Genomic DNA, 342 nt, shown 5'->3' on the forward strand with positions numbered 1-342 from the left:
GAGTTTGTTTCAAATGATCTTATATGGCTCAATCCTAATCATTACTTATTATGATTACTAACAAAGTATTAATATTATTAACTCTATCACTTAATTATAAGCAAAAGAAGACAAACCCAGTAACTAATGCATTATTAACTCCTTCAGGTAGGAAACGTATCTATCTGGCACCAGCACACAGCTGGTGTGTAGCACTGGGAAACGGGTCGAGAATCATGCACCGAGGTGGTGTGTGAACATGCAGGTGAGAGATGCGACAGGTAGAACACGACACGGGCCTGGTACAACCCAGTGACACCTGGGCCTCCTGTGCCCAGGCCTGTTTACACCCCCGGGCCAGGA

Source organism: Acanthisitta chloris, unplaced genomic scaffold, assembly GCF_000695815.1.
Source record: "Acanthisitta chloris isolate BGI_N310 unplaced genomic scaffold, ASM69581v1 scaffold13286, whole genome shotgun sequence".
NCBI classification, from domain to species: domain Eukaryota; kingdom Metazoa; phylum Chordata; class Aves; order Passeriformes; family Acanthisittidae; genus Acanthisitta; species Acanthisitta chloris.